The sequence below is a fragment of the Arachis duranensis genome, chromosome 3, assembly GCF_000817695.3.
Source record: "Arachis duranensis cultivar V14167 chromosome 3, aradu.V14167.gnm2.J7QH, whole genome shotgun sequence".
NCBI classification, from domain to species: domain Eukaryota; kingdom Viridiplantae; phylum Streptophyta; class Magnoliopsida; order Fabales; family Fabaceae; genus Arachis; species Arachis duranensis.
The window spans coordinates 127,085,500-127,086,216 of record NC_029774.3 but is presented as its reverse complement, the minus strand read 5'-3'; positions in this window follow the sequence as shown (position 1 = coordinate 127,086,216).

Here is a 717-nt window from a genome sequence, read left to right as displayed (position 1 = left end):
GTTAATGTTGAGGGTGAATGCAAGTGTATAATGATTAAAGAGAATTCATTCATCCCTGTGTTCACGTAACAGAAATTCTAAAAAAGATTAAGAGGTTATAACTACCATGCGCCTTAATAGGTCACATGCCTTATTTTTTAAAAATAAAAAGTAAAAAATCCTTAATAATTTGAATACACTGATATATACACCGCATGCTTGTTAATTAGTTCAGGTTGTAATCAAGCTATGGGGATAATAATAAGTTAAAGAATATTACATAGAATGATACATCTAATTTGATATTTTTATAAAAACATTATTGCAGCATATCGTAAAATATACTTCATACTTATATCCTGGTATTGTTGAAAAGGCCTTATGTCTGATCTTCCCCTATTAACTTGCTCGAGCCAATTGTTTTCGACCACAACACAAACAATCTAGGGTTTTAACTTTTATGCATACGCATAGGGAATAAGGTGGTAACAATATAATGCACTCATCCCTAGCAATAAGTAATAACATTATACTTATTTAGAGGTGAAAAAATGACAGATAACTTATTTGGAATTTGTAGGTTGGTCTATATTTGGCTTGGATAGGTTTAGATTTTTATAAAAGTTTTATTATATTAATAGATTAAATTCAGACTCACTAATTAGTTTTATTGGCCTATTAAGTCTATTTGAACCTGTTAATACATAATTACATATATAAATAAATTTTTTATTATCA